This window comes from Sturnus vulgaris, unplaced genomic scaffold (genome assembly GCF_052056855.1).
Source record: "Sturnus vulgaris isolate bStuVul1 unplaced genomic scaffold, bStuVul1.hap1 Scaffold_198, whole genome shotgun sequence".
Taxonomy (NCBI): domain Eukaryota; kingdom Metazoa; phylum Chordata; class Aves; order Passeriformes; family Sturnidae; genus Sturnus; species Sturnus vulgaris.
Window position 1 is genome coordinate 3,782,533 of NW_028276185.1, and position 24,814 is coordinate 3,807,346.

At 49.6% G+C, this 24,814-nt stretch overlaps 1 pseudogene; it reads right to left on the minus strand.

Annotated features, from left to right (window-relative positions):
* LOC148217905 (uncharacterized) overlaps nt 1-24,814 on the minus strand; it is a 61,740-nt pseudogene that overhangs the window by 31,780 nt on the left and 5,146 nt on the right.

Consider the following 24,814-nt stretch of genomic DNA (forward strand, 5'->3'; position numbering starts at 1 on the left):
CCCACTGTCTCTGTTATTATCAGCATTAATTGTTTCAATAAAGGTGGTGTATTGAGATGGCCCCAGGTTTGCCAGATTCCACAACATCTGCCCTGTGCACCTGACCTTGTCAGGGTCATTGTCATGCTGTCCATCCCTCCCAAAGAGCACCTCCAGCACTGCCACTTCTCTCAGCTCTTGGATCCCTTCCTCAAGGGTCTTCCAGCACATTCTATGGTGGTGCTCCTGCATTCTCTCTCTGTGGACAAACCTCTCTCTCACACTCATTAAAAGCCACTTCCAGAGGGAAAGGGACCCTGTCTCCCTTACAAATACCTGGTCCACACCTGAGTCCTGGGTCACGGGTCCCAAATTCCTTGCCTCAGGACCATCCAGTTGGACGCCTGTACCCATAAGGTCCCAGACCCAAAGTAACCAGGTTGTAAAAACCTCGCTGCCCCATCATACAATGTCTTTTCACAGACTAGAGAGACTTTCATATGACAGGGACTCGGTGATGATCTCAACCTCTGTCTCCCCTGCTGCTTGTGAGGGCCCTCCTTTCTTATTATCTAGGTGCCTTGTTTTCATCTTAGACTTCTTTGTTTCCACAGGGCTGGCTATTGCTGTCTGTGATTGCCCTTGCAGTTCAGCTGGAACCTGGACAGATGTAATGTCTGTGGGTTCCACTGCTGCACCATCAGACTCTCCCTCTAAGGCAGGGGGAGTTTCTCACCAGCTGGGGAAAGGTACTCCTTCAGCATCTAGCTCATCTCACACATCTCCTTCACTAAAACACCCACCCACTCTGGGTGTTTCCTTTCTGAGGCAGGCTGTGGGGCAGGGTCAGTCTCTGCAGCAGCATCTCTATTTCCTGGGGTAGGTACCAGAGTGGTTATCCAAGCCAATAAATATTCCCTTATCTCTGACTGCTAAATAGAACAGGCATATCAGCAACACCAGCCACTGTATGATATCATTAGCATTTAGAGGACATTTTATCCCTTCAGAAAATGGTGGGGTAGACCCAAAAAACTGGGTAAAGGGTTGGGAGAAAAGTCTTCCCTGGTGTCATTCCCTCACAGTAGGTACCATTGTTAAAGTAATCCAAATAACACATTTAGAGTGTGATAGTCCTGAATCCATGTACCCGCCTTCCAAAGAAGTTAAAAATCCATTAATTTCTCACCTTATTAACCCATAAAGCAAACTGGATAACAGCCACAGTAGCTTTAATTATAGGGCCTGCAAATGGGAGGAATACAGCCACGACCACGTGCCACCTGAACCACAGTAAGCTAGACCACATGGTGCCACCCAATGAGGTTTCTATATCCAGCACACAAAAAAACAGGTTACCCAGGAGCTGTTATTCCTTCTTTCTCCCAGTGCCCTCAGACCCCATGTTGGGCACCAAAATCTATCTTGGTTTGAAAGAAGGTGTCTGCCAAGAAAGGCAGAAGCCTCTTTTTAAAATGGAGAATCTAAACTCCCACCCTCCAAATTATTATAATTTTGAAATTAAGAGGCTCTCTGGCAAAGGTATGGGAATAGGCATAACAGTTCTTTACTAGGAAAATTAAAATAGAAATACAGTATCAGAGAGTAAAAGCCCAAAAATAACCCACTGACAGTCAGAATACAACCTGACACCGTGTCAGTCAGGGTGCTGGTAGCAGTCTGATTGAATGGTGGCTGCAGTCCTCCTGGATGACAGATATGGTTCAGTTGAAGCAGTGCTCCTGTAGAAACGTGCAGTTCTCCTCTGAAGGTCCAGTATTGATGTTGAAAGATCCAATTTTTCACTGCGATCCAGTGGAGAAAGACTGCCTTGGTGTTTCAAATCTCAGTTTTTATCTAGCTAGGAAAGGCTTGGCTCCTCCCCCTGGCTGGAGCATCTCCCAATGCGATGATAGAATTTTATCATTCATTCATTGGGAACGGAAGGAATGATGTAATTTTATCAGTCATACAGTATAACTCAATAGCCCATTAACAGAAGATATCTTCCTGAAGGCAGGATGGGCTTTGGAAAAGATAAAGAACACTGCTCCACCTGGTTTTAACAGATGGCCCATTAGCAGAGGATATCTCCCACAGAGATAAGGATCACTGCCCCAGCTGATTTCAACAGGTGGTGATAGAATACATACTTTTTGTCCCATCCTGTATTGCAGCCTAAGACCAGGGGTCCTGGGGGGTCATGTGCCACCTCTCTTGGAGTGTGTGTGCTCCCCGTGGGGCCCCCACTCGGGTGTCACCTCCTTTTCTGTTCCCACAGAGCTGCTGAGCTGGCAGCAGCTGCAGCCCTGCCCCGTGGTATCAGGCTTGGGCAGGACCTCTGCTTTGTCCCCACACTAATTTTAGGGGGATCATGTGTTACCCCCAGCCCTGCTGCCACTCTGCCCCTCCCCAGCTGCTCCCAGTGTTACCAATAAAGCTTACCAGTTCGACCCAGTAACGTTTATTGTGTGGAGGGACTGGGGAAGGACCTGTGTAAGTGCCACAGGGGGTTAGTGACTGGGTGGGGTCCAGGTGGGGAACACTGGGTGCTGTGGATCTGCCTGGACACTGCTGTGTCAACAGAGCTGCTCTCTCTGATTGGCTGAATCTAAATTACATTATTTGATTGGCTGAGGAAAGGCCCAGGAGTTGAGAGAATGAACAGGAGAGATCCCACCCTGAGCACCTGAAGGGGAACAACAGACTGAGCCTGGGCACAGCGAGGGAATTTATTACCAACCAAATCACAGGAGAATAAGAAGGGAAAGAAATCTCTCCAACCCCTTCCCCCGACCCAACGAGGATAACCAGGACCACGGATCACCAGGGCTCTGCCCAACGGGGGTCACTGGGGATCATCCAACACCCATCCTCCCATGGGGGATGGAGCTGGAGCAGAGCACGAAGCTCTTCCCACACTCGGGACACTCACAGGGCTTCCCTTAGTGGTGACTCCGTTGGTGTCGGGTCAAGGTTGAGCTCTTTGAGAAGCTCTTCCCACACTCAGGACACTCGTAGGGCCTCTCCCCAGTGTGGATGCGCCGGTGCACAGTGAGGGTGGAGTTGAGATTGAAGCCTTTCCCGCAGTCGGGGCAGCGGAAGGGCCTCTCCTCTGTGTGAATCCGCTCATGCATGAGGAGATTGGAGCTGGTCTGAAACCTCTTCCCACACTTGGGACACTCGTAGGACCTCTCCCCGGTGTGGATGTGCTCGTGTTTTTTTAAGCTGGACATCCACGCAAAGCTCTTTCTACATTCCAAGCATGTGTAGGGCCTGTCCCCTGTATGGCTCAACTGATGCTGCAACAGGTAGGAACTGTTGCTGAAACCCTTACCACATTTCCCACACTCGTAGGGCTTTTGTCCAGTGTGGATCACCTGGTGCCGGATCAGATTGGAGCTGTAGCTGAAGCTCTTCCCACATTCCCCACACTCGTAGGGCTTTTCCCCAGTATGGATCATCTTGTGCCGGATCAGGTTGGAGCTGTTGCTGAAGCTCTTCCCACATTCTCCGCACTCATAGGGCTTTTCCCCAGTGTGGATCAGCTGGTGCCGGATGAGATGGAAGCTGACTCTGAATCCCTTCCCACATTCCCTACACTCATAGGGCTTCTCTCCAGTGTGGATCTGCTGGTGCCGGATCATGCTGGAGCGGTAGCTGAAACCCTTCCCACATTCCAAGCACTTGTGGGGCTTCTCCCCTCCAGGAGGCTTCTCCACCAGCTCTGAGCTCTGCCTGGATCTCCGGCCACCTTCCCGGCTCAGGGAGGGTCTTTCCTCCTTGCAGCTCCCTGTGCTTGGTTTGCAGCCCCTCCTCCTATGGGATCTCCGGGGCTTTTCTGCCTCCTCCATCTCCTCACGCCGTGGGAATGAAAAGTCCTGGTTTGGGGAAAAAACAAGAGAGCTCCATAAACTGAGAGTTCCTCCTTGCCCAAGTTCATCTGTGGAAGTCATTGAGCATCTTGTGTCTGTAATAACCTCCCAAACACCAAGATTCAGCCAAAATCCCCTCGAAAATTGGGCTGGTTTGAAAGCAAAACCTGTGAGAGACTCCAAGTCAGAAATAGAATTTTATAGAAAAAAACAAGAGAAAAAAATATAATACATGCAATACAAAAGAAAACAACTGACAGAGTCAGAATACAACCTTATGCCCCTCTAGTTAAGGTGGTGGTAGCAGTCCAGATGACGTGGTCTTGTTGTAGTAGTGTTGCTGTAGAAATGTCTGGTAGCTCTTGTCCTCTGGAAACCAGTGGGTAAGGGCTGCGTTGGTGTTCCAAATCTCAGTTTGAATCTAGGTACAAAATGTTTGGCTACTCCCCCTGTGTGCACAATCTCAAAATGGGATGATGTAATTTTATCATTTATGTATTGAACTCAATGGCCCATTAACAGAAGATATCTGATATCTTCCTGCAGGAAGGATGGATGGAAGGAAAGATAAAGAACACTCCCCCACCTGTTTTCTAGCATATGGCCCTTTGACAGAGGATATCTCCCTCGGAGATAAGGATCCCTACCCCAGCTGGCTTCAACAGATGGTGATAGAATACATACTTTTGGGCACATTTTACATTGTAATCGAGGAAAAAAATATGAAGATTCAGCACCCACAGAAAAACCTCAGCCCCAACATTTAACCCAATAAAGCTCAGAAACACCAAGATTTACCCCTGTGCAAATCATGGATCCTTCTCCCTCATCACCTGTGGCACGTCAGGAGGTGCAACACTCCTGGGGCTGGGAGGGCCTGCAGATACAGGGAGGGGTGGAACCTTGTGATGTTTCCTGTTTCTGCTACTCCTCGTCCTCATCCTGTGTCCCTACTGCCCCTCACACTCCTCTTCCTCCTACTATTCCTCCTTCTCCTGCACAATCCCACCTCCTCCTCCCACATGCATCATTTGATCATGTTGTTCTTCAACCCTGCTTCTCCTTTCCTTCTCCTGCTGCCCCCAGGCCCAGCACCCACTGCCGGCTCCCTCTTCCCCCCAAACCCACAGCATCCCAGCGCAGGGGCAGCGATGGAGCTGGGGCAGCTCGGGCTGGGGCAGCGCTGGGCTCTCGGCCGCTCCCGCCCGCACTCGCTCCCCACTGCAGCCGCTGCCGCCACCACAGCGCGGGGGGGCCCGGCCTTGGCGCTCCCCCCCTCCCACCTCCCCAAATTCCCATCCAGGGGGGCGCTGGGGCCCGGGCCGGGCGCAGGTGGCTCCAGGTGGGCAACGCTGGGAGCTGCGGCTCTGCCTGGACACTGCTGCGTCATCACCGCCGCGCGCTCTCATTGGCTCAGCGCTGCCCGAGGGGCGGGGCTGCACCAAGCCGGGACACCCTGCTCCAGGGGGGATGGCCCCAAAACGGGGGACCCCCATGCAAGGAACAACAGCAAAGTGTCTCTACAAACACATGCTGCGAATCCGCTTGGACACAGGGCCGGGGACGCGGACATAAGGAAGGGACAGCAGAAGCCATCAGGGTCAGAAAATGTTATTAATTGACCACACAGACTGCTGCTCAGCCAAGGTCCTGCTCAATTCATGAACTCCCAGAAGAACAAAGACTTAACAGAGCCATGAATATCACTAGCTGTACAAAAGTGGAGTGCATATTAAGACCCAAGCACCCAGGGGCTCTCACATCCTTACACCATCTTCAACCAGGTGCCCTCCTCACACTGACACCATTCAGGAATTGATGGCAAAGATGCTTTCTGGGGATGCCCACTCACACAGGATGGTAAACTGGATTTTGCCTTTGAGTGGGAACAAGAGATAGAAGGGAAAAATGGAAAAGACATGGAGGGTCCTTCTGCAGGGATGCACGGTAGCACCAGCCTTATTCGGGCAAAACTTGCAAAAAATATCACAAGAATTTACCCCACCCCCAGGGACTGGGTTAATGCAGGATGTGGATGACTTGCTGCAATCAGGAGGACAAGAAGTGGTAGAAGAAGCCTCTGTGAAATGGCTGAATGTTCAGGCTAAACAGCATCTTTAAATATTTGATTAAAAAAAAGGGCAAATGGTGGAGAAAAAGGTAAAATATTTGGGACATATTTTGACTGCAGGCTTCTGGTGTATTGACCCAGAGAGAGACCAGGGAAGCTCAGAAATAACCCAGGATTAAAAAGGAGTTGCAAGAAGTATGACGACTAATAGGAAATTGCAGGATCTGGATTGAGGATTCTCTGTTCTAGCCAGAACACTTTGTGACTTTTAAACACCAGATAGTCTCAATGCTGTGGTATGGATACAAGAAATGGAACAAAACTTAAGATAATGAAATAAACAAATGATTGATGCTGCAGCCATGGCTCTACCAGACTCAGAAAAAAAATTTTAATTGGATGTGGATGTTAAACAGGGCCATGCCAAAGGAATTCTTCTGCTAAAATGTTTAGCCCAGTGGCCAGAGTGGCCTCATTGTCTGTAGAATTGTGCAGCCACAGCTTTAATGGGACCTGAGGCCCAAAAACTGATGGCAGCAGATCTCCTGTTGTTCAAGTCTGGCACCAAGTGAAAGCTTTGATAACCAAAGGAGCCTCTACATGGATGAGCAGTGCTCAGTGATTACAGAATGAAACTTGTTCAGTGGCACAGGAGGATTTAGAATTGAGGACAGGGCAAGGGTTTAACCCAGGCTCCTGTTTGAACAGCCTGCACAGGGGGCTGGGAACAAACCCATGACTGCATTCAAGTGACAGAGCTCCAGAGCCAGGCTGGGAGAGATTTAAGAGACATTCCCTGGCCTGAGGGACAAAATGTGTTTATGGATGAGTCTTCAAGGGCAGGAGAAGGGAAAAGAGCTCCAAGACACGCTCTGATGAAGGAAAGGGAATTAGACCAAGCTCAGGTTACCCCTGCATGGTCAGCTCAACCGGCAGAGCTGGGTGTGCTTGGAAGAGCCTGGCACTGAAATGCCCTGAGCAGGAAGGCTCAAATATCTGCTGGTGACAGCATGGCAGCTAACAGGATGGCAAACGCAATTCTGACTTCTTCTGTTGAGTCGACTGCTGCTGTACTTGAGACAGAAAACACAGCACTCTCTGATCCTTATGAAAAAGTCCTCTTTATTTTTCTGACTTCTTCTTAAATATCTTTCTTAATGTTCCCAGGTAAGCGCCTGTGATTGGTTCCAAGTTTAGGCTGCTCAGCCCTCTGAGCAATAGCCCCTCAGCTTAGGACAGAATTGAAGACAGACAAGGATGTAACCCAATGAGTTCCAGCCTATCTCTGTTCTCTGGGGGCCTGCTGTTAGGCCAGGCCACTTCTCTTAGCAGAGGCCAAATTCACTGCCCAGTGTAAGCCAGCTAACACTGTGACACTCTTCAGCAACCACTGGATCGTTTATTAAGGTATTTCTAAAACAACTCCAAGATAAAGGATTGTGGAAAAAACAGACTCTCAGATGGGGAACTCATTTTACAGCAAAGACCCTTCAGGGCGTTATGGCTGCTTTAGGAATACAATGGGACCTCCACAAGCCCTTGCACCCCAAGAGCTCAGGGCAGGTAGAAAGAAGGAATGGGGAAATAAACAAACTCCTTTGGAAGCTGGTGATAGAAACCAAGATGCAATGGATACAGCTTTTGCCATTGGCTTGGGCAAGAATAAGAGCCAGACCCAGGGCAGATATTCAATTCTCTCCCTTGGAAGTGATCTTTGCAATTCCTTACCCTGGGAATTCTCCACCTAGTGCGGGCTGGAGATAAGGGATGTATATTTCAAGCAGTCTGTGGCCAGAATCCTGTCTCTTGTGAAATCTCTGCCACAGGAAGCTGGGCTGGCACAGAGCCTGCCTTGGCACTTTGCTGTTCACAACATCCACCCAGGACATCGGGTCCTGCCTAAGGAGTGCAAAGAAGCACCACTGGTGGCCAAGTGCCGTGGCCCATTCCAAGAGTCCCTGAGCACAGAAACAGCCGCCAGCACAGCTCAACACGGGGGGACCCCTCACCCTGGGCTCAGGGGCTCTCAAGCCCCGGAGATTTGGAATTCCCGGCTGCAGGAGCAGCATGGGAGGGCACCACTGACCCTGCACTGAAGGCAACGCAGCAGCAGCCAGGGCTCCACATCGGGCCAAGCCCCTGGGCCTGCCCACAGATCCTCTGCTGAAATCCTCTGCCTGGGCACCCTCCTTTGGCATCTCCACACACTGGGGCCAATCCTTGCTGCCACTGCTGGAGCTTCGCTGCTTTCTGTGCCTGCACTGCCACAGCTGCTGGGGAAGACAACGGCACAATTCCACTCTGCCCCTCAGTTACACTCACACACTGGGCTGCCGGGCATTCCATGGTCAGAAAATACACCAAGTTGAAAAATATTTTCAAAATTATTTCTCTAGGCGGGTCTGATTGGCATTTGTCTTGGAGAAAGGAATTATTAAGTGTGTTTTTAAAGGGATGTTACACTCAATGAACATGAGTTTATCATCCGAAGAGACTGGGAATAGCCAAAAGATACCCACAAAGCTAACAAACATCAAGGAAACATCAGCAAACATCAAGGAACACCCACCCCAGACACTGCCCCCGGCATACATGGAGGCACCTGGTCTGGAATAGGCTGAAAAGGAAATCCAGGAATGTGGACCTAATTAACATCAGAGGAAAAGTAATACGGGGCCAATAGGATACCAGATATTAAGAACTACCCAACTTAGAAGCAATGAACACTAAACCAACGGATTCCAAAGGGTTTAAGACTGTATAAAGTTCAGGAAAAATCTAGTAAAACTCACGTGTCATGGAATGATTTTCTCTGCACACCCGGGCACTTATGTGTGGATGAAATGATTTCTGTTGCACATCCTGCCCAGAATCAAATAATGCCTTGACTCTCTAACACTAAAGATATCAAGTAAAAAGCAGATTGTGGGGGGGCCACATGTGAGTCATGCAACTCCTGCTCTGGAAGAGAACCTTTGGTACCAGGCAGTCAGAAGAGCTTTAGAAACGCAGATTAACACTGCTGGGGAAAATACCCATTTCTCATTTGTACTACAGCATTAGATTACAAGATGTCCTCGAAATAATAATGAAGCAGACAGATCCAGCTCCTGACCTTCATGACAACCAAACCACACCAAAGATGAAGGCCACATTTGTGGAAAATTAGATTATTCAAACTGCTATTTGCAAACAGATAAAAACCAAAAAGTGGTGAAACAGATAACAAAGGAAAGTAGAAAGTAGCTCATATTCTAGTAGAAATGTAGAAAGGATGAGAATTAGACAAGTTTTTGGGGCTCCATGGGTTAAACGAATGCAGTTCCTCCTCTGATGTGCTGCAGCAACTCTCATCTTTTTACCATGCACGACACCTTGCTGAGTGCAGCTCATTCAGCAGGTGAGCAAGGGGATGCAGGTGGCAGCCAGGCCTCCTGATCCTGAAACGGCTACAAAAGGACAGGCAGTGAGGTCACTGAGAATAATCCCAAACCAATGAGGACCCAGGAAAATAGACTAAGCCAATGGTAATTAAAGTTAATAAAGATAATTATTGAGAAAATGAGAAGAGGGTTTCAACAGAGTAAGATGATTGTGCCTGCAGATAGGGCCAGAGATTTGTATAAAAGGAAGTAATGGGAGAAACCATCGGTTTCAGAAACTGTTACTGATTTCCAGAGACAGCTGCTCAGCCAAGATCCTGCTCAGTGCCTGACCTTCGAGAAGGAGAAACACTTAATAAAGCCATGAATATCTGATGTTATATAAAAGGAGAGGTGCACATTAACGAGGACATACAGTAGGCAGATTGGGAAGTCTGAACCTTCAAAGTACCTCAGTCGGTGGCGAAAGGGAGACGGGGAATGCAGCCGGGAAAATGAGGATAAAAAGGAGGCTGCGTACTACAACAACTGGAGAGACCGCATGGCAAATGCGGCATGGCCTCCCCCTTTGTTCATCAATAAAGTCACTTTTACAGGACTCCTCTGTCTCCTGCGGGCACACAAACCTCTGGCCACGGGAACTTTCCCGCACACCCCAGGGCACAGGGCAGACACCTCTGTGCCACCCACAGCAACCGGGACGAGCCAGCGCTGCTCCGGCACCGGCTCCTGCCGAGGCCCCAGCGGGAAGGAGACCGCGGGCAGCCGCTCCCGCAGCGCCCTCAGCCCAGCGCCAACACGGGCCGGCACCGGCACAACCAACCCGCCAGAGCCCCCTGCCGCCCCCGAGGCCCGCAGCGAGCCCCGAGCCCCCGCACAACCGAGCGCGGCTCCCACCTGCGCTGGGGCCACCTCCGAGCTCCGCCGCGGCCTCAGCAGACACCGGCCGCTGCAGCCGCTGCCGGGCCCGCACCAACTGTCCGACAATGGCGCCTTTGCTGCACCCGGCCCCAGTGGGCTGGGCTTGTCCACCCCGCCCAATCAGCGCGGAGAACCAAAAGTGACGGCAGAATCAACCAGTCGCAGTGAGGGGCGGGCTCTGCACACGGCCCAGCCTCGGCCCGCGCCCTCAGGGCTTCCCGCTGCGTCGGAGCCAACGAACATGCGGGGCCGGCAGAGGCGTGCCGGGAGCTGCGGAGAACTTTGTGTTTTCAGGCGAATCCCGGCCCGGGCCCGTTCTAGGACTGTTCCTCATCTCCACCTTTCCCCTCACACAGCCCAGGGGAGGCTCCCTAATGGGAGGAAAAGGAGTGTGAGGAAGAGTAGGGACACCGCAAGACGGGTAGAAATGAGAAGCAGCACAATGTTCCACTCCTCCCTGTATCTGCAGCCTCTGCCCCAGCCCCAGGAGCGTTGGTCCCCCCGCATGCAGCAGGTGACTGAAGAGGACCATCTATGATTTTCACAGGGGTGAATCTTGGTGTTTGTGAGCTTTATTGGGATAAATGTTGGTGCTTTTGTTTTTTGCAGGGGCTGAATCTTTATATTTTGGAGGAGATTTGGGCTGAAACTTGCTTTTTGGGGAGTTTTTGATCTGTGTCTTGATGTTTCGATAATTTTTGTGAGGAAAAGCCTCAGAGATCTCTCACGAGGAGGGGCTGCAAACCCAGCCCAGGGAGCTGCGAGGAGGAAAGACCCTCCCTGAGCCGGGAAGGCGGCCGGAGATCCAGGCAGAGCTCAGAGCTGGTGGAGAAGCCTCCTGGAGGGGAGAAGCCCCACAAGTGCTTGGAATGTGGGAAGGGTTTCAGGTGGAGCTCCCATCTGATCCGACACCAGGTGGTCCACACTGGGGAGAAGCCCTATGAGTGTGGGAAATGTGGGAAGAGCTTCACAACGATTTCTCACCTGATGGAGCACCAGGTGATCCACACAAGGGAACGGCCCTACACCTGCTTGGAATGTGGGAAGAGCTTTGAGTGGAGCTCCAACCTGAGACAACACCAGTGCATCCACACCGGGGAGAGGCCCTACGAGTGTCCCAAGTGTGGGAAGAGGTTTCAGACCAGCTCCAATCTCCTCCTACATGAGCGGATTCACACAGAGGAGAGGCCCTTCCGCTGCCCCGACTGCGGGAAGGGATTCAAGCAACATGGCAACCTCACTGTCCACTGGCGCATCCACACTGGGGAGAGGCCCTACGAGTGTCCTGAGTGTGGGAAGAGCTTCTCACACAGCTCAGCCTTGACCCAACACCAACAGAGTCACCACTAAGGGAAGCCCTGTGAGTGCCCCGAGTGTGGGAAGAGCTTCGTGCTCTGCTCCAGCTCCATCCCCCGTTGGGCAGAGCCCTGGTGGTCCGTGGTCCTGATGATCCCCATTGTGTGAGGGGAAGTTGTTGGAGAGATTTCTCTCTCTTTTCCTTCTGTTGCTATGATTTGATTGGGAATAAATTCCCTCGCTGTGCCCACGCTGTGTCTGTGTTGCCCATTTTGCTCTTTGGTGTCTTTGCTTATCCTGTCTTAATCTGATCCTGGAGCTCCTGGTTAAACTCTATCTTCCTTTGCAGCTGGAGGGGCAGGGTCAGAGTGGCTTTGGTGGGTGCCTGGCATCAAGCCAGCATCACCCAGGCCATGGGCACCCCTGGGATCCCAGTGTGATGAAGCATTCCCCCACTCCTAGAGAAAGTGCCCACCCAGACTGAGGCTGGGATGAAACATGGTTATGACTGGAGCCCACTCTCTTGTGACCCTGTCAGCAGAAATCCAAAAGGAGACCTTTGAGCTCTCCTGGGCCACCGTGGGCTGTGACCAGCAGTCTCCCTCTGAGGGGCCTCTCAGAGCCAGCAAACCCTCGGCTTTGCTGTGCCTGGAGGATCGCTGAAACACGACGTGTCCTGGGCCCATACCCTCACTGCTCAAGGCCCCATCCTTCGGCCAGTGGGAGATGCAAAAACATCTGAAGGGAGAATTTCACTGAGCTCTGGGGGGAATTGTTTGCACTGACTGTTCCTGTCTGTGTGTGTGCCCCTGCACATTTGCTATAGCAAATCTGGGAGAAATACAGCTTTCCTAGATGTGGAAGTACCTTGGATATCTAAGTTAGGCCTGTAAGCAAGGTTCAGTTATAGTTATGAACTTACTTTAATGCTGTAAGTGTTAAATGTTTTGCTAAGTTTTTAAATGTAAGTCATAAGCTAAGTGTTGTTCTTCCATTAAATTACTAAGTACAACATGGAAGTTATAGCTATAAGTTAGGTTAAATGCTGTTAAGTGTTAGTGCTTTGTTGAATTGTTAATGTTAAGTTATAAGCTAAGTCAGGTATTAGTTCATTGTTGTACCTCTGTTGGATTGCTGGGGCTAAGGTATAAGTTAAGTGACAAATTAAGAGAGAAGTTAAAGTGCTGCTTAGTGTAGATTAGTTTTTAGGCTGTTCCTTTTAATCCTTGCCTGCACTCTCTTTTGTTCCATGCACCTAAACACAGCACACACCCACCCACACTCCCCTAGAGAGTTCTCAGTTCATTTCTGTTTTGGTTGCCTGGGTTTTGTTTGGTTTTGTTGTTGCTTGTTTTCCCTTGTTGTGCCTCAGCTGTTCTGTAGGCATCAGAGCCAGAGAAATACAGTGTTACTTGATCCTGGTTCAAAATGTACCCTAATGCCATTGGGACATGTGGGGGCAGATCCTGTTTCCATTCCTGGGGTGATGGGAGGATTGCAGGAATTGACTCTGCTGGAGGCTGAGGTGAGCCTGACTGGGAAGGAGTGGCAGAAACATCCAATTTTGACTGGACACTTCACCAGTGGACGTTGCCCATGGTGTCTCTGCTGCAGCTCTGGCAGCTGTTTCCTGTCTATGGCTCTGAGCCCCTTCTCTTTTTTCTCTGGAAAATCACATTCCTGTATTTCCATCTGCTTCTTCTTTTTGTAAGAATCTTCTATTTACAAGGGTCCCCAGCAGGTTCTTCTATTTACAAGGTCTGGACCTCCACAGCTCTCGACTGCTGGCAGCTCTTCCCAGTCACCTTCCCCCACTGGGGTTCCAACTCCACCACTATCCCCACAGCCAGGCTATTGCCTATCCCATCGGGGTCACCACTCATTGCAGTTGAGACAGAAGTGATGACAAAAAACTCCGTGTTCATGCAACAAAAACCAACTTTTATTGAGGGCTGTTCTCCCTATATAGCCTTTGAAGTCTGCACAGTTAGCTCTGCTTGGCTAAATTAGTTGTCACCTGGCTAACTGGCCAATGGCTGCCCGTGTCCCAGATGGCCTAGACCTGCTCCCCAACAGCCCAGACTGCTCAAGTTATATCATTACGGTAGTTATAGAATTATTTACATTATAAAATTACAATTGGGATTAGTTATAACTGGAAGGCCTCCAGGCCAGCTGTTAGCTACTACAGGTTTAGTGCTGGCCAAATCTTCCACTAGAATTATTTACTCATTTCCTGCTGTGAGATAAGATTAGGAGGAAGGCAAAGCACACTCAAACCTTAAAGGGTATAAAGAAAGAACTTTATTAACAGAACTAAAAGAATTATAAGAATCAGAATAAAACCTTCAGAACACTTCTCCTCCCTCCACACCCTCTTTTCTTTACACTGATGATGTGCAGGGACAATTCAGCCAGTTTGCCATCTCTAAAATACTCTTTTTCCAGTTCACTTAGGGAGAGGAGTCTCTTTTGTCATGCTATGGAGACTTCTCCACAAGAGACAATTCTTTCGTGGCTTCAAAGTCACAGTGAATCAGCTGCCCAGGAAAATGGAAATCTCATCACTTTGTAAAAGTCCCTCCCCTCGACCTACAGCTTTCCCCACAATTGTTTTTGAGGGCTCAATCTTTGGCTAATGGGGTACACTTTTAAGGATGAGCTGCTCAGAAGCAAAGGTTCTCTTCATCTGTCTCTGAGATCATCTTCATCTCTGGGAACAGAGGTTCTCTTCTTCTTCCCTGGGGTAAAGGGTCTTCATCACTCTCATCTCTCTCTGTTCAAGCTACATCAATATCTGCTTGTTCAGCATGGATGCTTTTGCTCATGCCTACAATTTGAACACTTCATCCTCCATGTGCTTTTCAACAAGTTACAGGGAAATAGAGTCTGACATATCAACTTTATCTTCCCCATAGACTTACAAGAGGATTTCAGCCCAAGAGTGAGGCATCTCCTCAATCCCTCCCATCTGGGACCTGAATTCTACTTCTCTAACCTTGGGGTCCACATGTTGTTCCTCTACGTGTCTTCACTCTGTCCTGTTCTCTCACTCGAGAGAGAATTGAAGGTCTGCAAGTCTCATCTGTACAGTGAAAGAGATAATATCTTGTTCCAAGGCCTGCAGATAATCATATGATCCCTGCTAGGTGGTGCCCAGGGCTGTTTACAGTGGAGAATTCTGGGGGGGTTGTGCCAGGATTTTCAAGGGCCCCAGCCAGGACAGTGTGGCCGCTCTGGCTGCACAGCTTTTTCAGTGGTTTAACAGGCTGTCAGTTCTCAAAACTAATCACTGATTAGATTTTGTCAGACATGGAGGAAGCTCTTAGCAGCTCCTGTGAAAAAAAATCATTTCCGGGGGTGACTTCTTGCCTCCTCACCAAATGTCAAATGTGCAAAACCAGCACAGAGGGTCCCCCCTTTCTGTTGTGAGGTCTCGTGTTGTCACCCTTGGCTCCATGAGGCCCTGTAAAGTCAAAATGGATCCTTCATTCCAGGAGACCCCACAATGTCATAATGATCTCTGGACACCATAAGGCCCTGAGGCATCACAATGGCCCCTTGGTTCCAAAAATCCCTGCAGAACCATAGGGACCTCTGGATTCCACAAGACTCCAAAGTGTCACAGAGTCACTTTCTTTCCCCAAATCTCAAAAGTGTCACAATGGATTCTTGGATTCAAGAGACCCCACAGTGTCACAGTGTCCCCTCAGTTCCATGAAGTCACAGAGAATGACAAGGCCTTGTGGGATCACAATGGATCCTTGGTTCCATGAGGCCCTGCAGAATCACAGGGGCCTCTGGATTCCACAAGACACTGGAGTGTCACAGTGTCCACACAGTTCCATATGTCTCCTGAGTGTCACAATGGCCCCATTGTTCCACGTGTCCCCTCAATGTCGTAATGGCCCCAAGGATCCATGAGTCCCGTCAATGTCACAATTGCCCCGTTGTTCCATGTGTCCTGTCAGTGTCACAATGGTCCCACAGTTCCAAGAGGCCCTGAGGTGTCACAATGTCTCACGGTTCCGTGTATACTCTGAATGTCACAATGGCCCCAGAGTTCTATGTGTCCCCTCAAAGTTACAATACCTCCAAAGTTCCATGTGTCCCATTAGTGTCACAATGGCCCAGGGTTCCATGTGTCCCTTCAGGATCACCATGGTCCCAAAGTTCCAAGAGACCCTGCCATGTCACAATGGCCCAATGGTTCCACGTGATCCCTCCTGTCACAATGGCCTCAGGGTTCCATTCGTCTCCTCAGTCTGACACTGGCCTCAGGATTCCATGTTTCACCTCAGTGACACAATGGCCCCAGGCTTTCGTGTGTCCACCAGTGTCACAATGGCCCCACAGATCTGGGAGGTCCTGCAGTTTCTCAATGGCCCCACGGTTCCATGTGTTCCCTCAGTGTCACAATATCTGCACCATTTCACGTGTCCCCTGAGTGTCACTTTGGGCCCAGGGTTCCATGTGTGCCCTCAATGTCACAATAGCCCCACAGTTCCATGTGTCCCCTCAGTGTCACCATGGTCCCATGGCTCCAAGAGACCCTGCCATTTCACAATGGCCCAACAGTTCCATGTTTCCCCTCACGTCACAATGGCCTCAGGTTTCGATGTGTCACAATGGCATCATGGTTCCATGTTTTCCCTTCAGTGTCACAATGGCCCCATGCTTCCAGGAGGCTCTGCTGTGGCATAGTGGCCCCAGTGTTCCATGTCCCCTCATGTCACAATGGCATCAGGGTTCCATATGTCCCCTCAATGTCACAATGGCCCCAAAGTGTCATTTATGCCCTCATTGTGACAAGGGACCCATGGTTCCATGTGTCCCCATAGTGTAACAACGGCCCCACAATTCCAGGAGGCCCTGCAGTGTCACATTGGCCCCAGGATTCCATCTGTCCCCTCATTGTCACAGACGAGCAGCACTGCAGTGGGAGCAGCACCACTGGAGGGGTTGCAGCTGCACTGGAACAGGAGCAGTGGCTGTGGAACAACAGGGGAGAAGCTGTGGAACACAAGTCCTGTGAGGAGCAGCTGAGGGAGCTGGGAATGTTTATCCTGGGGAAGAGGAGGCTCAGGGGAGACCTCATCACTCTCTACAACTCCCTGACAGGAGGGTGCAGCCTGGTGGGGGTCGGGCTCTTCTCTTAGGGAACAGGGACAGGACAAGAGGACACAGCCTTAACTGCACCAAAGGAAGGTCCTCCCGTGTCTCCACCCATGTCTCAGTTCAGTGTCTTTATTTTTACCCCAGTGTTGGATGTTTTAAAGGGATGAAGAGAAATTAAAAGCAAATCAAGGCCAAAAGAAAACGATTTCTGTGTCTGTGTGAGCTGAGGATCCACGTGCTTGGGTGGAAGAACATTTTTTTGGAGGGGTTTCCACCCCACTGTCTCCAAATTCTTGGTCTTTACCTGAGATCATCACCCTTTGGCTGGAGAAGACACCCTTGGGCAATAGGAAATCAAAATCCTGGAATCACTGAGGTTAGATGCAGTGGTTTTGGTTTATTAATTTGAAAATGTTTTTGTTTTGAAATAGGATTAGGACAAAGGTAAAAAACAGGTTTAACTTTAAACGGTAGAAATTGAAATTTTATTAAGGGGAGCTATAAGAAAAAAACTTAGAATAATGAACAGTTTTCTTGTGGTTTTCATGTTACAGTGATTAGCTGCCCAGGAGAATGGAAATCTGATTACTATCTAAAAACCCTTTTTTCAGATTAACAGTTTTTCTCATAACTTTTATTAAGTACTGTGTTAATTTACAAGGCACAGTTTAAGGATTATAACAGTTTAAACAAAAAACAGTTTATTTTTGAGTACAGAGATTTTTTTCTTTTTCTTGGGGGAACAGTAGGGGTTTTTTATTATTTAAACAGGAGATTACAGCAATCTTAACATTTGTTTACTTTAATATCAATGCTCTTGTTTATATGTACAGTTAGAACAGTCATATTCACCTCAAAATACTTTTATGTGTTGTAGATGAAACAAGAGGCTTTTCTCCGTAGTTTAAAAAAAGAAATTTTAGCTCACTACTTTTCTCCTTTCTTTATTTCATATTTGACTTTTCTTTTTATTTGATTACGGTGTTTTTATAATGTTTCTGTATGAATGACTATTTTGGTGGGTTTTTTTGGCTTTGTTTGTGTTTTGGTTGTTTTGGGGTTTTTTGGGTTTTTTTTAGGAGAGAGAATAAAGTATCTGTAAAGTTTTATTCTGGGCATTCCAAGAGTTAATACCTTGCCCAGAGGGCAGCAGAGGGATTTGTGATTTTTTCCATGTGGGGCAGTCAGAGTTATTTACAATAAAGAGTCTTCAAGGCCACGCTGGGGGCTGGGTGAGGACTGTAGGGTTTAGTCAGAGGAGCCGTGATGAGTTTCTGGTTTCATGGCTGTTCTCCGGCGCCCGCTGCACTCAATTCCAGCCACGGGCCGGGGGTTCTTCCTCCACCCTGCCCAGCAGGGCACCACCAGAAGATAGGATTGAACACAGAAGATTTTCTAGAGTTGGATATCAACAAATTCATTCTCCCCAAGGAATTCCCAAAGTTGGTTTGCATCCTGATGGACTTTGCTGCCCCTGCATTCATCCAGGTGCCCACAGGGAGAGAGGATGATGCAGAGTCCCCCAGCCAGGTGTCTTCCCAACACGGATCACCAGGACCACGGATCACCAGGGCTCTGCCCAACGGGGGTCACTGGGGATCATCCAACACCGATCCTCCCATGGGGGATGGAGCTGGAGCACAGCACGAAGCTCTTCCCACACTCGGGACACTCACAGGGCTTCCCTCAGTGGTGACTCCGTTGGTGTTTGGTCAAGTGAGAGCTGTGTGAGAAGCTCTTCCCACACTCAGGACACTCGTAGGGCCTCTCCCCAGTGTGGATGCGCCGGTGGACAGTGAGGGTGGAGTTGTGCTTGAATCCCTTCCCGCAGTCGGGGCAGCGGAAGGGCCTCTCCTCTGTGTGAATCCGCTCATGTTTGAGGAGATCGGAGCTTCTCTGAAACCTCTTCCCACACTTGGGACACTCGTAGGGCCTCTCCCCAGTGTGGATGCGCTGGTGTTGTCTCAGGTCAGAGCTCCATCCAAAGCTCTTCCCACATTCCAAGCAGGTGTAGGGCCGTTCACCTGTGTGGATCACCTGGTGCCGGAGCAGGTCCGAGCTGTCTCTGAAACACTTCCCACATTTCCCACACTCATAGGGCTTTTCCCCAGTGTGGATCATCTGGTGCCGAATCAGCCTGCAGCTGTGGCTGAAACCCTTCCCACATTCCAAGCACTTGTGGGGCTTCTCTCCTCCAGAAGGTTTCTCCACCAGCTCTGAGCTCTGCCTGGATCTCCGGCCGCCTTCCCGGCTCAGGGAGGGTCTTTCCTCCTCGCAGCTCCCTGGGCTGGGTTTGCAGCCCCTCCTCGAGAGGGATCTCTGGGGCTTTTCCTCCTCCTCCATCTACCCACGGCATGGGAATGACAAATCCTAGTTTGAGGGGAAAAAAACACAAGAGCACCCTGGGCTGGGGGTTCCTCCTTCCAAAGTTCATGTCACGAAGTCATTTGGCATCTTGTGTCTATAAGAACCTTGAAAACACCACGATTCAGCACAAAAATTATCCAAACATCAAGACATAGATCAAACACTCCCCAAAAAGTTAGTTTCAGCCCAAATCCCCTCCAAAATATAAAGATTCAGCCCCTGCAAAAAACCAAAGCACCAACATTTAGCCCAATAAAGCTCACAAACACCAAGATTCACCCCTGTGAAAATCATGGATCATCCTTTTCGGTCACCTGCTGCATGCGGGGGGAGCAACGCTCCTGGGGCTGGGGCAGAGGCAGCAGATACATGGAGGAGTGGAACATTGTGCTGCTTCCCATTTCTGACCCTCCTGCGGTGTCCCTACTCTTCCTCACATTCCCGCCCATTATTCTTCTTTCTCCTGCACAATCGCACCTGCTCCTCCCACGTGCAGCGTTTGACCATTTGGTTCTTCAACTCTGCTTCTCCTTTCCTTCTCCTGCTGCCCCCAGGCCCAGCACCCACTGCCGGCTCCCTCTTCCCCCCAAACCCACAGCATCCCAGCGCAGGGGCAGCGATGGAGCTGGGGCAGCTCGGGCTGGGGCAGGGCTGGGCTCTCGGCCGCTCCCGCCCGCACTCGCTCCCCACTGCAGCCGCTGCCGCCACCACAGCGCGGGGGGGCCCGGCCTTGGCGCTCCCCCCCTCCCACCTCCCCAAATTCCCCTGCCGGGGGGCGCTGGGGCCAGGAGACAGACGAGTGACAGATCAGGGGGGCTGGGAAGAGTCGGCAGCCAGAGAGCACTGAAAATCTCAGCAGTGACTACAGTGGCATCTTCGGGGACTAAACATGGCAGGGCACCCATGGAGGGTAGAAAGGGAAAGCCACGAAGGGATCCCGGCAAAAGGGATGATGATCCCAAAATATCTCTGAAGGGTCCCTTGAGGGCATGTGGAGGGAGTTTGCACATTCTCCCAGAGGTCATCAAGGATAGGGACACCCAGGGAGGCATTAAGAGAAGTCCAGAAGGGATTTAGACAACAGGGGTTGGATGGTGTTGGTGTGCTGGGAAGGGACTGGGTGAAGGGGATTGTGCAGGAATATGGTTCAGGCAAGAAGCAGGAAAGTTGCCAGCTGACTGACATCTTTTATATCCCCAGTTGCCAGGACAGGCACACAAGGAGGTCAGGATTGCAGGGGGTTTCTCTGTGCTGGGCAGCGGCAGGAGCGGGCGCAGAGGGGCGGCACCGGGAGCACGGGCTGGGGGCCTGTGGGGAGCTGCGGGGCCGGGCCGGGGCTGTGGGGCAGCCGGGGCTCAGCGCCGGGCGCTGCCTGAGCCCAGCACCCCCCGGCAATTGCAGGCCCGGCAGTGGCCCCCGGCCCCCAGGAGGCTGCGGGACGCCCCGGCCGCTGCCCGGCCCCGTGGAGCTGCCGGCCCTGCCCGCCGGGGGGGCCGCGTTTGGACACTGCGGCAGGACAGGCACCGGCTCTGGGATACGGGCTGGCCACGGCAGCCACAGCACAAGGAGCAGCAGGACAAAGGGACAGCTGGGAAATGGGCATTGGACGTGCAAGGATCCAGATTAGCTTTTAAGCATTTTCCTTGGGTCACTGCAGAAAGGAATGATTTAGCAGAAAGCTCAGCAGCTGTCAGAGGATGAGCACCCCCAGGCACTGAGGGGGCTGCAGGAGGGGCAGAAGAAGCCCCTGGAGCACTTGGTCACAAAGGCACAGCAGGGGAATGCAAGAAGGGATGAGGAAAAGGCCAAGGCGAAGGCAAAGGCCATGGCAGAGTTTCTACAGCCCCTGAGGGATGAACCCCAGGGCCCAAGGGGGCCCCAGCACCCAGGGGCTCTCACATCCTTACACCATCTTCAACCAGGTGCCCTCCTCACACTGACACCATTCAGTCCTTGATGGCAAAGATGCTTTCTGGGGATGCCCACTTACACAGGATGGTAAACTGTATTTTGCCTTTGAGTGGGAACAAGAGATAGAAAGGAAAATGGGAAAGACATGGACGGTCCTTCTTCAGGGATGCACAGAAGCTCCAGCCTTATTGGGGCAAGCCTTGAAGAAAATATCACAAGAATTTACCCCCCCCGCAGGGATTGGGTTAATGCAGGATGTGGATGACTTGCTGCAATCAGGAGGACAAGAAGTGGTAGAAGAAGCCTCTGTGAAATGGCTGAATGTTCAGGCTGAAAAGCATCTTTGAGTATTTGAAATAAAAGAGGAAATGGTGGAGAAAAGGGTTAAATATTTGGGACATATTTGACTGAAGGTTTGCGGTGTATTGACCCGAAGAGGGACCAGGGAATCTCAGAAGTGATCCAGGACTAAAAAGCAGGTGCAAGAATTCTCAAGATTAATAGGAAATTGCAGGACCTGGATTGAAGATTCTCTGCTCTAGCCACAACATTGTATGACTTTTTAAACGCAAATATCCTCTGTATTGTGGTATGGACAGGAGAAAAGGAAAAACCCTGAGAAAATGAAAAATAACAAAATGACTGGACCACCAGCTACGTCTCCTCCAGACCGAGAAAAAGAAATTTGAATTCTATGTGTGTTGTAAGTGTACATTATATTATTGAGTTTTTGCAAATATTAATGCTATATGTTGGAAAACATTGCTGTATGAATATAGTTTCTTTTAGTTCTGCGATTAACAAAACTCATAAATACTTGTGTGATAAATATATTTTTCTTGGAGTATAATGTAAAAATCTTTTGTTCATGTAACAAACTTGGAGAATGGTAAAAAAGATAATCAGGAAATTCTTCACATTCCTGGATTATGGGACACCAGAACCCCAGGGAAGGAAAAAATTATTTACAGGTTGGAGGAGAAGGATTCAGAATAATGCATGAAGGTCTATGAATATGCAACATGTTGCTGCATTTAGGAAGTGTTTTCTGAGTCAGTGTGTGCCCTCGGCTGAAGGCCAAGCATCCGGCCATTATAACCTTTGGCCAGAGCCAGGGCAGATATTCAATTCTCTCCCTTGGAATTGATCTTTGCAATTCCTTACCCTGGGAATTCTCCACCTAGTGCGGGCTGGAGATAAGGGATGTATATTTCAAGCAGTCTGTGGCCAGAATCCTGTCTCTTGTGAAATCTCTGCCACAGGAAGCTGGGCTGGCACAGAGCCTGCCTTGGCACTTTGCTGTTCACAGCATCCACCCAGGACTCTGCCTCTCAATTACACTCACACACTGGGCTGCCTGCGATTCCACTGTTGGGAAGTATACCAAATTTAAATTTTTTTCACATTTCATTTTACTAGTCAGGCTCGGTTTGCCTTTCTCTCAGGAAAGAAATTTTAAAAGGTTTTTTTTAAGGGATGTTGCACCACTCAACAGAGATGAGTTTAACATCTCAACAGACTGGGAATAGCCCAAAACATATCCACAAAGAGAACAACATTCAACAAAACATCAAGGAAACATCAGCAAACATCAAGGAACACCCACCCCAGACACTGCCCCTGGCCCAGATGGAGACTCCTGGTCTGGAAAAGACTGAGAAGGAAATCCAGGAATGTGGATCTAATTAACATCAGAAGATGAGAAATCTGAGTGCAATAGGAAACCAAACACTAAAAACTACACAACCTGGAAGCAATAAACACTAAACCAATGGATTTCAATGGGTTCAGACTGTAAAATTTCAGGAAAAATCTAATAAAATTTACATCTCATGGAATGATTTTCTCTGCACACCAGGGCTATGTGTGGATGAAATTATTTCTGTTGCACATCCTGACCAGAATCAAGCAATGCCTTAACTCTCTAACACTAAAGATATTGCTGAAGAGTTTTTTATTGTCCCTGCAGTTTCAGTGACAAGATTACACCATGAGAAAAATTTTTCACATTAATCCTACTTTTAGATTGTCAGTTAGGTTTGGGCCAGGGGTGTGACAAGCAATTTTTACTCCTAGGAGAAGAGGTAGAAAAGACTTGATTGCATTGGAATATTTTTCTATATATTTGTGGTGGCTCTTAATGACGGCAGAATTTTGGAATGGATCTTTAGAAGCTCACCTTTAAGTTGCATTTTGCAAACCTAGAAGAGTATTAATGGTGAGTGTCCTAGGGTGATGTTATGGTGTTTCTATCTCCAATCGTGTGTCCTGATTATGTTTGGTATTATGTCCTGTGCTTCCAGGACTGAGTCTGAGAGTGAAGCTTTGTTTTGTCTTGTTATCAGCCGGCTCACCTCCCCCATGGTCTATGTTTAGGAGAGGTTTTAGCTCGGCTTGCTTGCTTGCTTGCTTGCTTGCTTGCTTGCTTGCCTGCTTGCTTGCCTGCTTGCTCGCTTCTGCCTTTTTCTTTCCTTCGCTTTGCCCTTGCTTTCTGCTTATTAGTTAGTTCAGCTAGGCAGTCCAACTTTTTCCCTGGACTGTTTTCTCTTCCACCCCGTCCCCTCCCTCTCCTGGATATCATCTGAACGGACGGGGACCTGGGAACCCCAAGAAACACCGGGAGGCTACACTTTGTCACCTGCAGCAGTCATCCCCAGCGCCAGAGACTGATAACTGAGCGACCACTCGCCAGAGAGACTGAACTTGTCATCCCTTCAGAACGGTGAAAGAGGTTTTTTTGTCAGCTGGTGTTGTCTTTTTTCCCTGTGCTGGGGAGTGTCTTGCTTGTTAAATAAACAGGTTTTTTCTCCCACTCTTCTCCGAGGAAATTCTTCCCGAACCCGGTGGGGTGGGGGGGGGAGGAGTCGTGGGGTTTGCTGTCTGGGGGCTCCTTCTGGAGGTTTTCCCCCAAATTTGCCCAAAACCAGGACAAATAAATTGGCGCCCAACTCGAGGCTCGAGAAAGTGGGAAAAAACCCTGTTCTAATAATAATAATTTGGTTCAAATTCTTTTGTGTTGGTATAGAGCAGTTATTGGCTATGTTGTTGGAATTCATGTCTTTTGGGGTGGAGGCCTGCATGGGATTTTGGTCCCTAGGGTTTTTTGAAGTCTTAATACCTTTGTGGTCCCTGGGTTTATTTGCTTATCCAGAAATAGCTCCGGTATTGTCCCTAATGCGTAGTTTCTGTAGCAGAGGGGCATTGACCAAAATATCCATCGGGCTGGGCTTGGTTTTAATGGCCTGCAGGAGATTTATAAAGGTGCTGGAATCTGTTCCAGGAATGTATGGTTCTTGGTTGTGGTTGTGCACTCAGTTTGTTAGAGGAGAAGCAGGGGATGAGGCTTTTCAGCCTTTGTTCTCCTTCTTCTCCTCTGAATTTGTTACATCCTTATTAGAGAATGTTCAGTTCCCCCTGAGTGTTAAAGAGACCATCTTTCTGGTGTTTAATATAGTAAGCTTTCTCTATACAGTCTGCAGTTTCTCTAGAATGAGAGCTGAGATTTCTAGAGGGGCTGAGACCCCTGACCCCAGAGTAGAGCCAGGCGTGAGGAATCCTGAATGGTGTGGGAAATGGGAGGGCCTAACCCTCACAACCTCTGGGCACGGGTCCTGGACAGTGTAGCACAAAGATACCTGTGTGCAGATGATCTTTATATGCAGCAGACCCACTGGAAGACGATAGAACAAGGGATCCAACGCCTGAGAGAAATGGCAGTGGCAGAGATTATCTTCTCAGATGACATAACAACTAGGAATCCGGACTTGGTACCATGTACATCTGTGATGTGGCGAAAACTTGTACGACTTGGGCCCCATGAATATGCTTCTGCTTTAGCAATAATGAAGCGGGACGAGAGGGATGAGACCGTGCTTGATATGGCAAAGAAGCTC